Source organism: Bos indicus, chromosome 21 (genome assembly GCF_029378745.1).
Source record: "Bos indicus isolate NIAB-ARS_2022 breed Sahiwal x Tharparkar chromosome 21, NIAB-ARS_B.indTharparkar_mat_pri_1.0, whole genome shotgun sequence".
Classification (NCBI taxonomy): domain Eukaryota; kingdom Metazoa; phylum Chordata; class Mammalia; order Artiodactyla; family Bovidae; genus Bos; species Bos indicus.
The window spans coordinates 16,587,861-16,602,862 of record NC_091780.1 but is presented as its reverse complement, the minus strand read 5'-3'; the positions used below and the strand labels follow the sequence as shown (position 1 = coordinate 16,602,862).

The following is a 15,002-nucleotide window of genomic DNA, read 5'->3' as shown; positions in this document are numbered from 1 at the left end:
TAATACACAATGACCCAACTGGGTTATCCTGCGATACAATGTTGGTTTAGCTTTTGCAAATTCACCACATCAACAAAATAAAAATGACATTACCTCATTAGCAAAATCCATTGTATTTCTACATGCTACAACAGACAACTGGAAGTTGAAACTCCAAATACCTATAATAGTACCAAAACCATGAAATACTAAGTATAAATTGAACAAAATGTTGTAATTTAAAATATGCTTTCAAAAAATACATAAGATATTTTAAAACATAAAAAAACCCCCAACATACACACATCATAGTTTAATGCCAACTCTCCCCAAATAGAGCTCCAGATTTAATGCATTTCCAATGAAACAATAAAAAGCAGTATTCATTACAGAAATCAAGATGATTTGAAAATGCACGTGAAAATGCAAATGACCTAAAATATCCATATGAATTTTGAAAAAGAACAAAGTTGGAGGGTTTACACTACCGTCCTCAAGACTTAACCACAAAGCTATCAAGCTATCTTAACTAACACAGGGTTAGTACTGGTCTAAGGAGAGGGATAAAGACCAAAGAAACAGGATACCCCAGAAAAAGGCCCACACAAAAAGTAATTCGGGAAGGAAAAGATGGGTTTTTTCCAACAAATGGTGCTGCAACAAGTGGGTATCCATAAGCAAAACAGTGAATGTCAGCCCTTACCTCACATCAGCTGTAGAAGTTAACTCCAACAGACCGCAAACCTAAATCTGAGAGAGAGAACTTCTCACAGGAAACACACGAGAAAATGCTCGTGACCTTCAGTTTGGCAAAGATTTCTTATACAGAACACAAAAAAACACTAACAAGAGAAAAAAAAAAAAAAACAACGATAACTGCTAACAAAATCAGTAACTTCTTTCTATTCTTTGGAAAACATATCTGGCAAAGGACATGCATTCAGAATATATAAAGAACTCCTACAACTCGGGAAGACAAATATCTCCAAAAAACTGATTAGGGCACACCGACTTCATTAGTTGTAACGGCAAAGGCAGAGAGGCAGGAGAGAAGTTATTTTGAACAGGGAAAAGCTACTTTTAAAAATCTGTAAGCTAGGTAAGAATTTAGAAAAACCTTGTACAAGCCACTTAATCTCTCTAGGCATCAGTTTATTCCCCTATATAACAAACTATAATCCCCAGGCTAGTATTCTGAGACTTTCTGTTTAGGATCGAAGGTGTCCTGGCCAAAGTTTATATGCATGGTTATTAAAACAGATCCGCTGTGTTATTTAATACATGCTGCTTAATTGTCACAGTGTCCTTGGGTTGAAAGAGGTTCGTACTTAATCTATATCTGAATGGTAGCAGAGTACATCTACTTCTGCTTTATTGACTACGCCAAAGCCTTTGACTATATGGACCACTACAAACTCTGGGAAGATTCTTCAAGAGATGGGAATACCAGATCACCTTACCTATCTGCTGAGAAACCTGTATGCAAGTTAAGAAGCAACAGATGGAACCAGACACGGAACAACAAACTGGTTCCAAATTGGGAAAGGAGTACTACATCAAGGCTGTATATTGTTACCATGCTCATTTAACTTATATGCAGAGTACATCATGCAGAATGCTGGGCTGGATGAAGCATAAACTGGAATTAAGAGAGAAGTATCAACAACCTCAGGTACGCAGATGACACCATCCTTACGGCAGAAAGTGAAGAAGAACTCAACAGCCTTTTGATGAAGGTAAAAGAGGAGAGTGAAAAAGCTGTCTTAAAAAAAACTCAACATCCAAAAAGCAAAGATCATGGCACCCGGTCCCATCACTTCATGGCAAATAGATGGAGAAACCAATGGAAACATTGGTAGACTTTACTTTCTTGGGCTCCAAAATCACTGCATATTCTTGGGCAACCCAACTGTACCTCTGAACATCATCAGTCAGCTCTCTGTAAAGATAGGTAAGAATGAGAAAAACTATCGGTTTTAGAGTCCTCCTGTAAAATTAATTAATAAAACAGAATTACACAAAAATGTACAAAATTAGAGATGACCTAACAGCTATGATGAAACCAAGAAGCCTATTACCATATTATCTTATTTAAATCAATTAAATTAAATTAATTAGCATATACAGATTATTTTAAGCTTCGATGAGTATTATCCCTATTCTACAAGAAAATGGACGTCAGGGTTCAAGGAACTTATCTAAAGACATCCTGCACAAAACCGGTAGACTCTTGGGTCAGTCTGACTCCAAAACTCCTTTTTAATCCTTAGACCACACTATCTCCCCAAATCTCCAACGCCTATATAGGACACATACTGCTGCACTCACATGGATGGACATGGGAACTAGAGGGACAGACAGGCCGAGGTTGGGAAATTTATGGCCAAGGAACTCACTAGTCTGATAAAGCCTAGCAGAAGCACCTAGCCCTCGTGCCAGACTTGACCCCTTCGGCTGAACAATCAGCACGGTCTCACCAGTGCACACTAGTTGGATGTGAGCATGCTAGCAGGCTTTTTTTTTTTTTAAAGGTTAAGGTCAGAATTACAGGACTGTGGCTTCCACATTTCAGTCGAGGCACTTTAACACTGACTCATTACCAAATGAGTCCAAGCCCTGCCCCCAGCATCGGCATCTAGGAGAGGAAAGCAAAGACCCGACCAAGGTCTCCCTCGTGGCTGGACTCTGCCAAAGCTGACTGGGATCTCAACAGGACTCACTGCCTTTGACGTAGCTAGTCCAGCTCATATGCATCGGGCTCTTTTCTCAGAAACAAGAGGGCAGCAGGAAAGGAAAGCCAAGAAGAAAGGCAAAGCGCACGCACAAAAGGACCCAGTGTTCACTGCAGACCTCCCCAAGAAAGCAGCCCTCGCGAGTTTCAAAAACCACCCGATCGTCCCACTCTGCAATTCAGTCCTGGCTGCAACTTAACCTCCTGATCTCCTGACGGTGTAGACCTGAAAGGCCCAGAAACAAACGCCCTAGGGATGACATCAGTCAGGTGAGGTAAGACCCGACATTAGGGAGACAGGAGGGCGAGACAACCTCAATCCTTCCTGGGCTCTACGGCCATCATCCCCTTTCCCTTTCTTCTCATAAACAATGTCAAACAGTAATGATTTCTGGTTAATTCACTAAATTTAGTCAATACTGGTATCCATATTCCCTCAAATAACTCTGTCCCATTCTCCTCCTCTTCTCTTTCTGGAACTTCAACTGCACGCGTATTACAGGCCCTTTAAAAACTGCCCCAGGGCTCAGTGGTTCTGTTCATTTCCGTTTCAATCTTTCAGCTCTCTGGTCTTCGGATTCTTCCGGCTGATCTAAAAGTTCGGTGATTCTTTGGTCTATCCTCTTCCGTTAGACTTATCTTGTAAAGTTTTTATTTCAGACAGGTTTTCTTCATACGTTCTATTTTGGTTTTGAGATTTCATAGTTTTCCATTACAAGTAGATCTCCCTGTACATAACTGAGTATAGTAACAGCAGCTGCTTAAAAACCCTCCTCCCCTCAACCCAAGATTTGGGACATACTGGGATCAATCTCCACTGATTAGACTTCTTTGGAGAATGGGTCACTTTCCTGTTACTTCACATTTTGAGTAATTTTAGAACATATCCTGGATACTACAGAGGCTTGGAATTATGTAATTCCTCCAAAGAATCTGTTTTTGTTGTTTGTTTTAGCAGGGAGCTAATTGAACTCAGACGACAAACTTCTGCCTCTTGGATGGCAACCCCCATCTACAGTTTAAGCCTTAGCTTGGCTGCCCTGTTCATGCACGGATCAGGGGTCAGGCAGGGTCTGAATACAATTTCTACATAGAATTTGGGGCACCTCCTCTTGGGCTCTCTCCTCTCCTGAATTGTTCCTTCCTGTTCAATGGCTATGATTGTTCTGAACTGTGCCTTCTGGTGATACAAGCCAAAAATATAAATACTGGGGCTTTCCTATGAACTTAAAAATGAGAAATCACCCACGGACTGAAAGCTTCCACAAGTCAACTGCCCTACAGAATCCACTCTGTTGGTTGCTCTCTAGTACCCTTATACTATTCCTATATTTTACCAAGAATTTATGGTTGATAAATGACAGGCTAAGTGGACCGGAAATTCATGTTAGGTTTACACGGAATGCAGTTTAACAAACAGTGGGAAAATCAGTGATTGTTTCATTTATAGAAATTACTTAAGTAAAATTTCTGTTCAGATTTGTGAGAAAGAAGTACACATTACCTGTAAAGAAGGACTGATTAAGACTGTATCTATACAAGCGTCTCTCCTAAGGGACAACGCTATTCTAAATTGTCACCTGCAAATGATGTAAGACAGACTGTACTGGAAGCAAAAAAAAAAAAAACAAAACAGGAAAGGAACCACCATAGTTAAAGAAAACAGGAACGGAAGGACTTCCCTAGTGACTCAGTGGTTAAGAACCTGCGCCTCCACTGCTGGGGCACAGGTTTGATCCCTGGTTGGGCAACTAAGACCCCACAGGCCACGCTGTGTGCACCCTCCTGCCCCTGACCAAATATTAAAAAAAAGAGAGAGCTAGAGGAGAAAACAGGAGCAGGAGAAAAGTAAGTTAACAGGGAAAAGGAGACAGAAAAACTATTTAAAATGAGAAAACATTAACTCAAAAAGTGGCTTGGGCAATTTATGTGGCAAAAATCCTAGAAGATGTAAGGACACAAGTACTGCTTCCCTGGTGGCTCAGACGGTAAAGAATCTGCCTGCAGTACCGGAGACCCAGGTTCAATCCCCTGGTTGGGAAGATCCCCCGGAGAAGGGAATGGCTACCCACTCCAGGATTCTGGCCTGGAGAATTCACGGACAGCCTGGCAGGCTCCAGACCGTGGGGTCGCCAGAGGCAGGCCTGACAGAGCAGCGCCGCCGCTGTACCAGCCAGTTGTGTGCTCAGCCTGCTGGCACTCGTGCTACATGCTGAGGACAGAGGTGAAATCAACATGGTCCTGCTCTCACAGAGCTGAACCTGGTGAAAAAGACATGAAAGCAGACATACAGCACAATAAGACACGATGGGTGATAGTTCTCATGCTTCCATGAGAAAACTATCACAAACCTAGTGATGTAAAACAACAACAGAAAGTCTTACTTTACAGTTCTGTAGGCTAGAAATCCAGTAACATGGCTCTCCCTGGCTACAGACCAAAGTGGCGCGAGGACAGGACTGTACCCTCTTCTGAAGGGTCTCGGGGAATATGTGTCCCATCATTTTTTGCAGCTTCTAGAGGGTGCCTGTATCCCTCGGCTGCAGCCCTTTCCCTCCACCTTCAAAGTCAACAAAATCGAACTTCTCTGACCCTTATTCAATCCCCCTCTCGCCAGTCACCCTGGAGAAGGAAATGGCAACCCACTCCAGTTTTCTTGCCTGGAGAATTCCATGGACAGAGGAGCCTGGAGGGCTGCAGTCCATGGAGTCAAGAAAAGTCGGACATGAGTGAGTGACTAACACACACACACCACAGTCAGGAAACGTTCTATGCTTTTAAGGACCCCTGTGGTTAGACTGGCCCACCTGGGTAATTCAAAGTACTCTCCCCACTTCAAGGTCCTTAATCACATCTGCAGTGTCCTTTCTGCCACGTAAGGTAACTTATTCACAGACAGAAAAAGATGTGGACATCTCAGGGGGGCCATCAGTCTGTCTATCATAGGCAGTCTCATAAAAGGTTCAGTAAACATGAAGCGAGAGAGATGCTTCTGGCCAGCATGGGCTGCCACACGAGTGAACTCAGCTCTATCCTGTAAGAAACGTAAAGCTGAGGGGCTTAACCTGGTGGCTCAGTGGTAAAGAATTCGCCTGCCAATGCAGGAGACGTGGGTTCGATCCCTGGGTGGGGAAGATCCCCTGGAGGAGGGCATGGCAACCCACTTCAGTATTCTTGCCTGGAGAATCCCATGGAGGGAGGAGCCTGGCGGGTTACAGTCCATGGGGTCACAAAAGAGTCGGACACAACTTCGCAACTAAACAACCACAACAAGCTATGTGCGGAGCTGTGTAGTCTCCAGCAGACCAACAGCATGTGCAAATGGTATGCGTATTAAAAGTTCACACAAGCACTGTGATTATATGAGTGTCTGTTGACTGAGTACGTGTCGTGGTATGTTTGGGTGTGAAAGAGAGACAGACAGGAGGTAAGACCAGAAAGATATGAAGAAACAATTCTAGACTATTAAGAAATTCAGTCTTCACTCTCCAGGCAATGAGAACCCTATTAAAGCCTGTAAGCAATAAAAGAGCCAAAGTGTAAATTCCAGCCATTATGTGAAAACAGCCTTGAAGAGGTAATAGTCTCTAAGTAGGAAGTTGAGAGACTACTGCAATTGTCCTGGCAAAAACTAGTGAGTTTAAACATAACAAGAAGAATGGCAAGCAGAAAACAGATTTTGTGAAAGGCAGCCTAGCTAGAATTTAGTGATCAGATATCCTTAGTAGTGAAGACTAATCAGGAGTCTAGGAAGACTTACTTTTACCTTGACGACTGGTACGATGGTGCTTTTAGGGAAAAAGCAGATGAGCAGGTGGTAACTTGGGGGTAATACACGAGTTAACTAGACATGCTGGCTTCGCAGCACCCTTAGTACAGACAAGTCACAGCTCTTGACAATGGAGTTCATGACAATCACGTGCATGCGTGCTCTGCCACTTCAGTCAAGTCCAACTCTTCATGACAAAAGAAATCTAGAATAACCTATTTAACATCAGGAAAATGATTAAGGTTATTTACACCATATGAGGAACTCAATAGTGTGTGAATTCCTTATAATGTAAAGTGATAAAAATCGGAATATAGAAATGCAGCTTTCTCAGACATATAGCAGGGACAGAGGGAATAGACTCAAACGTTCAGTGATTATTCCTGGAAGGTGCGATTATGGGTAATTTTCATTTCTTCTACTTCATATTCTAATACTTCCATAATAAGTCCATACATTCTGCATATTCCAGATTTCCATAATGAGCATCACCAAAAATAAAGGGGATATTTATTTTTAAGGAATACTTAAAAGTTAGTATCAAAACTGCTTAAGGCAGAGGCCTCATCCATTAACCTACTTCTATTTGGCAAACATTCAAATCTCTTTTCTTGACCCCTCGGCTTAGAAAAGTCAAACAGGGCATTCGTGACAATTTAGCAACATAGATAAAATCAAAGTCACCCTCCACCAGGGGCTGGGGTTCTGTATGTGAAGACAGACATTGTAAATGGAAAAGCCTAAAATACAGGCCAACCATTCTGTTATCACCCCGCAGGTCGGCAGTGGACAAGGCCTGAGGCGTGACCAAGCAGAGGGTGACAGACAGACAGACGGCTGCAACAACACGGTGCTGAGACAGGTAACGTCCAGCTGCGTCAACTACGGATCCAACTCCGCACACTCATCAGCACAGATTCAGCCCACTGCTTCCCAAAGAAAGGTAGCTGCTACTGCTAAGTCGCTTCAGTCATGTCCAACTCTGTGCGACCCCATAGACGGCAGCCCACCAGGCATCCCCGTCCCTGGGATTCTCCAGACAAGAACACTGGAGTGGGTTGCCATTTCCTTCTCCAAAAGAAAGGTAGAGCCTCCCCTAAAACTCCTAATGGCTCCCCTTGCCATTATTCTTCAAAATGTCTTCAGAGGCCAAGAATGTGTTCGCTTCCATCTCACATCCTACAAAGCAACATACCGCATGCAGTAGGCCCCCAGCAGCAGTAAGAAAAATCACTTACTCTGGAGGTCAAACAGACCTAGGTTAGAACTCCAGGTATGCCTCTTACTATTTCAGGTAAGTCAGTTTCTTAAAAACTGATAGAAACACACAAGTATCAAACAGATTATTTCAATGAGGTCTGGGGCAACTCATTTAATCTCTCTAAGCTTCCAGTCCTGAGTCAATAAAAGGGGGGCCATACATTTCTTACAAAGCTGTTGGGAGGACTGGACTTCCCTGACAGCTCAATTGGTAAAGAATCTGCCAGCAATGCAGCAGACCCTGGTTCAGTTCCTGGGTTGGGAAGATCCTCTGGAGAAGGGATAGGCTTCCCACTCCAGTATTCCTGGCCTTCCCTTGTGGCTCAGCTGGTAAAAAATCCACCTGCAACGTGGGACACCTGAGTTTGATCCCTGGGTTGAGAAGTTCCCCAGGAGAAGGGAAAGGCTACCCACTCCAGTATTCTGACCTGGAGAATTCGAATTCCTGGAGGATTAAGCAAGCAAATTTACGTAGAATGCCTGGCACACAGTAGGTACTATAGATTACAGTATTGTGTGGACTGAGGAGCATCTCCCCAGAGCTGGAACCTTCACGGAACTCTGAGGGAATTGATTACAACAGGAGCTCACAGGCAGTGGTCTTACATGAGCCACAGACTCAGTGTAGGGAAGAAAGCTGCCAACCTGAGCAAGAAGAAAACAGAAAATGAGGCAGTCTCCCCCGGATTCTGAGGCAGCGCGGTCCTGATTATTTGGATTCTGATGAAGGAGGAGTGGTCAGGATTAGCTTTCATCTCTAACACCTTATTAATTGTCATCTCCTCCCCAAAGCAGAAAGGCCTGTTTAACTAAAATGTTCAGTGTATATGGCCAAGTGACTGAACAATCAAACACTTCTGATTTTTTGCTTACAACAAGAAGGGTGAACTTACAACTGTTTAGAGTAGAAAGGCACAAAGCCTAAAATTCTTTACTCCAAAAATGACCTGAAGGTTGGGAAAATGCCTTGGGACTACAAAAAGGCTCTTCAGGTTTTCTATGTTTGAAACAAGACAAGGATGGAAGATCTAAGACCCACTGTTCAAGGTGGTGGTGTACAAAAGGAAGTACACAAAAGAACTCCTTATTCATTTTACTTCCTCCTTTTCTCCCGATAAGAATGAACGTCAGGCTTCATTACTTATAGCAAAGACAAAAATTAACAGCCCAAGACAGGGAGACACTGTAAGAGTGTCTGACTTAGAGCAGTTTGTCCCAGGCTAGAAAGAGAGACTTCCCAAGTCCTGAAAGACTATTTAAAATAAAGGAGATGCAAGAATAAAGGAGATGTAATAATCCACATGAGAGAAGAGTCTGAAAAAGAGTGAATACATGTATATGTATCACTGAATTTCTGTGTGTACACCTGAAACAACACTTACTCGACTATACTCCAATAAATTTTTTTTTAAAAAATAAGAGAGATTGGAGATTAAACACAGACAATGGCAGTTTGCAGTAAGAAAGCAGATTCCATAAACTGTAATCTATTGAATTTTATCTCAATATCAGACACAGATTGTTAAAGGGATGTTTTGTAAGCCTTGGGGAAATACACCCAGCATATAGCCACAATTAAGACACCCAAGACAGTTTGTGGCTTGGTTTCTGTTTTTTTTAGCATCATTTTTTTCATCCTAGGGATTGATAGTGGGTCTGAATTTCAACAAAACACCTGCCCAAATCTCCCATGATAATGCTGTGAACAAAATGAAATCTGGCAGCCTCAGATATAAGCAAACGGTGACTAAAATTCTCCATCTCCCGGTACATGATATTGTCTGTATTTCGGAAGCCACAGGGTATGCTTCTAGGCTATAGCATGTTCCAGGAATTTGAGGAAACATTTTAGGAGGGGTAGAATGTGCCCACAATCCACTGTTTCCATCCTAACCCTACAACAGTTTCAACAACAAAGCAAAAGGAATAACCAAATGAATGACTACAAGGAACAAGGTTCTATTAGAGTTAACTGCAACTCTTCCCTACCCTGCCTCTGTCCAATTCTGATGAACACTTTTACCAAGGGCTTGAAATAGCTCATGATAAAATGATCCAATATACTGACTACCTGAGATTCATTAAGAACACTGATATACTGAAAGTTAAGACTGAAGATCCACAGACCCTGAAAGACTAAAAGGGTGGACCAAGAAATACATGAGAGACCAAATGTACTGAGATGAAATTTAATATGGGTTTAAATGAACCCCGAACTTCTACTTCAAAAACACCCAGAATTTACATCAAAACTCCCAAAGGAACAGAGAGAAGACAGAAGAAACCCACCTTGTCAACATATGTAGAAAAAGACCTGTGACGTTGGATAACCAACAATTTCTCCTTTATCAATAGTAATCTGGCTCAATTTCTTGACAGCTGTTAGGAGATCAAACAAGAAAAGTGAAATGAGCCTCGGAGAGTGTTCAGTGGGTTGAAATGAGGCTGGAAAGGAGTGTAGAGGCCAGACCATATAGGGCCTACTGCCAACTACTTTGGTCTCTATTTTAAAAGTAAGGGTCATGATTAGATTTTTATTTTAAAAGGCTCACTTGCTTATGTAATGGGAAGACATGAAAGAAGGCAGGAAGTGGACACAGAGACTCCAGCTAGAACGCTGTGCAGTAATTCAGGTAAGCAGGAACAGCCAGCGCTAGAGGGAGAGTGACGAAGATGGAAAGAAGGGGGCAGATGACAGATACATGGATACTAAACACAGGATCTGCTGATAAATGTAATATAAACAGGGAGTAAGAAAAAGGGAGGATCAAGGATGATTTCTAGATTTCTGTGTCACATGACACAGACTAACAGTGATGCCAGTTATTGAGAGGAGTAAGGAGACAATCACAGACTCATGCGCGCCGGCGAGACTTTCGATTCTATGACAGTTACACAGTGGATCCCCAGGTGCTGATTAACTGATTAATGGTATACATTGCCAGGAGCACTGTTTAAGTGACTTCTCCATTTGAGTCAATATTGAAAAATACCAGTTGAGCAACACAATAGAAAAAGTCTTCATGAAAACTCCTTGAAAACTGAGCTAACATTGAGTAACTATCCCACATTTCAGGTACACCTCTCAAAAGCACATGCCAAAATACTAAGCATGTTCCCCTCAAACACCACGAAGCTGTGAACGTGTGCCTTTCCCCAAACCTGATTCTTTCCTGCACCAGACGATCAAGCTATGGTGACATCCGCTAATAAAAAGATAAAACATTAAACATTGTTACATCCGCTTTCTTATTTTCTACATTTCTTGCTGCTGCTGCTGCTGCTAAGTCACTTCAGTCGTGTCCGACTCTGTGCGACCCCACAGACGGCAGCCCACTAGGCTCCCCCATCCCTGGGGTTCTCCAGACAAGAACACTGGAGCGGGTTGCCATTTCCTTCTCCAGTGCATGAAAGTGAAAAGTGAAAGTGAAGTCGCTCAGTCATATCCGACTCCCTGCGACCCCATGGACTGCAGCCTACTAGGCTCCTCCATCCATGGGATTTTCCAGGCAAGAGTACTGGAATGGGGTGCCATCTTGCTAGGATACACTTAACTTTTGAGTCCTGTTTCTAGGAATGACATTATCAGAGCTCGATGGAAATGCTAATAATGAAGACCCCGTCCCTTTTCTCTTATAGAGAAGAACAATAAGGCCCTAAAAGGTAACGTGTTCAACAGTAGAACCAGGTGGGACTCAAACCCTGACCACCCACCCAACCTCCCACATTACCAAGGCCAGTCTGCCCAACACAAAATATTACTTTTACTTAACCGGCCTCCTTCTGAAATTTCTAGTGATTCCAGCAGCTGACTGGAGGATTAAAAGTACAAAGTTCAATGAACAGCAGCTCATCTTCAAGCCCCAAACAGCCCATGTAGGGGCTGACAGCAGCATCCACACAGACAGAAAGAGCAGAATGAGGAGGGAGGAGAAGAAAGCAACAGGCTCAAGATCTACTATTGCTGTGGCTACACTTCCTATCTCATCTACAACCAAGAGGGACACAGAGCTGCTCCAACTTCGCCCAAAACGCAGCAAGCGAAAAGAGAAAAAGAAATTCAAATCCATTTCTGCGCATTAGTTTTTAAAGTTACTGGCAAGGGAAAAAGATCTGGGGAGAGTAATCTTTAACTGCGAATTACTGACTCTGAATGTACCGGATCACCACTGGAATCATTTAGAACACATATCAAAGTGTATGATGACAATAGCTAGTTAAGTGCAGCTTGAGCTTATGACATATCAAGCTCTGGTATAAGGGCTTTAACGAAAGAAACCATTTAACCCTTGTGATAATCATTTTTATCTCAGCTTTACAAAAGAGGCAGTGGAGCCACAGAGGTGGAAGACACTGTCCAAGGTCACACACCAGTAAGTAGACAGCCCAGGCATTCTGGCTCTAGAGTTTACGCTCTTATTCATCAGGCAGGACTGCCTCCACAGAGCACATTCTGAAACCCAAATATTTATGCTGTCATCTAGTTATACAATGATTAATGATACGATGGATTTTAAGTTGAATTCTCATCAGAGCCCAGCGCTTTAGGAAGGGCTGGGCAAAAGGTGGAGGAAGAAAAGGCAACAACTCGCTACCTCCAGACAGCTCTCGCAGCCAACAAATATTTTTCCCACCCCGCTCCCTCAGTTTCAACCATCACTCACATGCACAGTGCTCTTGACATTGACTCCCTAGCTCTAACTTAAAAGCTCCACACCCTCCTAACTGCCAACAGCCTGCCAGACATCCTATTCCCCATGAACGCTCCCTACCAACCCATCTCCCACACTCTCACTCAGTCCTTCCCCTGCATTAATGGCCTCCCCTCAAGTTCTCCCGTGCTCTGATTTCCCTCTCCTTCACCTCCTACAGTTTCTCAACAAGCTCTGCTTTACCTCTGCTGTTGTTGTTTTTCAGTCTCTAAGTCGTGTCCGACTTAGCAGCCCCATGGCCTGCAGCACATCAGGCGTCCCTGTCCTCCACTATCTCCCCGAGTTTGCTCAAACTCATGTCCACTGAGTTGGTGACGCTATCTCAGCACTGCCTCGTCCGCTGCTGCCCTCTTCTTTTGCCTTCAATCTTTGCCATCCTCAGGGTCTTTTCCAATGAGTTGGCCCTTTGCTTCAGGTGGCCAAAGCACTGGAGCTTACACTGTCTCCGTATCTGTTCCTCCTACCCAAATCCTAACCCTAGCTCTTGGACCATATAGTTTCCCTACTGTTATCCCTACCACTAAGCATAACCACCAGTTATCACAAGGCTCAGCTTCTCCACAATGTGATTACGATTTGTGTGGCAATTCTCTGATGAAACCCTCCCAAGGATTCCTTGCTTTCTTCACAGTAAGGTCAAATTCGAGAGCGCCAAACTGTATCAAGATCTTTAGATCCTGCTGTCATTGCAACTCTAGCAATTCTAGGCTGCGCATCAATCATGGTATTTCTATAACTAAGCCAAATACGGAGAAGGCAATGGCACCCCACTCCAGTACTCTTGCCTGGAAAATCCCATGGACAGAGGAGCCTGGTGGGCTGCAGTCCATGGGGTCGCAGGGAGTCGGATATGACTGAGCGACTTCACTTTCACTTTTCACTTTCATGCACTGGAGAAGGAAATGGCAACCCACTCCAGTACTCTTGCCTGGAAAATCCCATGGATGGAGGAGCCTGGTAGGCTGCATTCCATGGGTTCACTAAGAGTCGAACAGGACTGAGCGACTTCACTTTCACTTTTCACTTTCATGCACTGGAGAAGGAAATGGCAACCCACTCCAGTGGTCTTGCCTGGAGAACCCCAGGGATGGGGGAGCCTGGTGGGCTGCTGTCTATGGGGTCGCACAGAGTTGGACACGACTAAAGCGACTTAGCAGCAGCAGCAGCAGCAAGCCAAATACATAGAGAAAAAAACATCAGGTAGCGCCATTTACAATAAGACAAATGTAAATACTCTTTGGCTCTGTCCCATTAGTACCTTTATTAATTTAATTATAAACTGGCTCTTTTTCCACAGTTAGTATCTCTCATCCCAAGTCAGTCTAAGGTAAATTACAGTGCTCTGGGAGCCCAAAGGAAGATGTAATTACATGAATTTATACAGACTATACTTCTATATAAACTATCTTCATAATATGACAAGCAGACAGGAAAACAGAATTTAATGATGTTTCAAGATACAGACTACCTTCAATAACAAATTTCCTGCATCAACAATCACTAAAAATTCTAAGATATATTAGTTTACATTTCTGTTCCAAAAAAAGAACATATCAATCAAGTTTTCTCTAGGCTGACTCTCAGAGTATCATTATAACCCGTAACTTCCACTGTGAGTTCTAGAAATGTTGGTTTAGAGATGGTAAAGTGCCAAGCTGTTACCACTTTCTTCAGTGTTGTGCGGACTTCAAAAACAAGGTCCACGAACTATGCTGAGTATTGATTAAAACTATCCGACATCTTTAAAATAACGTGAGTGAGTGAAGTCGCTCAGTCGTGTCTGCCTCTTTGCCACCCCATGCACTGTAACCTACCAGGCTCCTCTGTCCATAGAGTTTTCCAGGCAAGAATACTGGAGTGGGTTGCCATTTCCTTTCTCCAGGGGATCTTCCCGACCCAGGGATTGAACCCAGGTCTCCCGCATTGCATGGTAAAGCAGGCGCTTTACCATCTGAGCCAATTAAAACAATGTAAATAACCTCAAAGAGGCTCATACCAGAGAACTGTCTTGATCAGATGATATTTCCCAGTATTTATCAGAGATCAGAAGACAAGAGATTTGAGAAAGCATGTGGAAGGTGAGGGAAAAGTAGGGAAGAGTTCAAGTCTCAAATCCTAAAAGAGAAGGCAAGATGTGAGACGGGAACACAGTATGCAGGACGCTGTGCAAACACGCTCTGCCTTTGATGCCTGATGATTGTGCCACATGAAGACTTAACTAGGGCTTCCCTGGCGGCCCGGTGGATAAGAACCAGCCTACCAATGAAGGGACACAGGTTCGATCCCTGGTCCCAAAGGATCACACATGCCACGGAGCAACTGAACCCGTGTGCCTCAAGTACTGAAACCCGGGCGCCCTAGAGCCTCTGTCCTGCAACTTGAGAGTAGCCTCCACTGGCCACAACTAGAGAAAGCCTGTGCGCAGCGACAAAAACCTAGCACAGCCAAAAATAAATTAACCACAAATGAATAAATATAGCAGTGTGTGCATGTCAAAACAGTAATAATAAAAAAGACGCTAATTTTTTGTGGTAACAGAATACTCCAGGGC

General features: G+C 43.4%; 1 protein-coding gene across 1 annotated transcript in view; it reads right to left on the bottom strand.

Annotated features, from left to right (window-relative positions):
* Window positions 1–15,002, bottom strand: part of AKAP13 (A-kinase anchoring protein 13) — a 324,597-nt gene that overhangs the window by 255,184 nt on the left and 54,411 nt on the right. The window lies entirely within an intron of this gene.